The 333-nt window shown below is 53.8% G+C and overlaps 1 protein-coding gene across 1 annotated transcript in view; it reads left to right on the forward strand.

Moving 5' to 3' along the window:
* LOC105305341 (HLA class I histocompatibility antigen, B-14 alpha chain-like) overlaps positions 1–333 on the forward strand; it is a gene marked incomplete at its 5' end in the record, with an annotated part of 5,096 nt that overhangs the window by 757 nt on the left and 4,006 nt on the right. The window lies entirely within an intron of this gene.

Raw genomic sequence — 333 nt, forward strand, 5'->3', positions numbered from 1 at the left:
CCTTCCCTCAGGGACAATGAGGGGTGCTGTCTTCGGGGGAAGGAGACTATCTCGGGAATAACTGGTCAGCGAGCGGTTCCCTTTGACTGTGGCAGCTGCTCTGAGAACTCTGGGGACTTTTTCTCTGAGAACTCCGGGGCCATGTTCGCTGCCCCACACCCAGTGGGTTTGAGGTCTGACTCTAGCTTTTCTGAGTCATTTGGCCCCCACCCAGGTCAGGACCAGGAATCTCTTCTCTCCCCTTCAGAGACCTATCTCTGACCCTGGCCTGTCTCAGCCTAATTCTAGAACTTTCTAAACAGTAGGAGATTATCCCAGATACCTACGTCCAGT

This window comes from Pteropus vampyrus, unplaced genomic scaffold, assembly GCF_000151845.1.
Source record: "Pteropus vampyrus isolate Shadow unplaced genomic scaffold, Pvam_2.0 Scaffold378, whole genome shotgun sequence".
Classification (NCBI taxonomy): domain Eukaryota; kingdom Metazoa; phylum Chordata; class Mammalia; order Chiroptera; family Pteropodidae; genus Pteropus; species Pteropus vampyrus.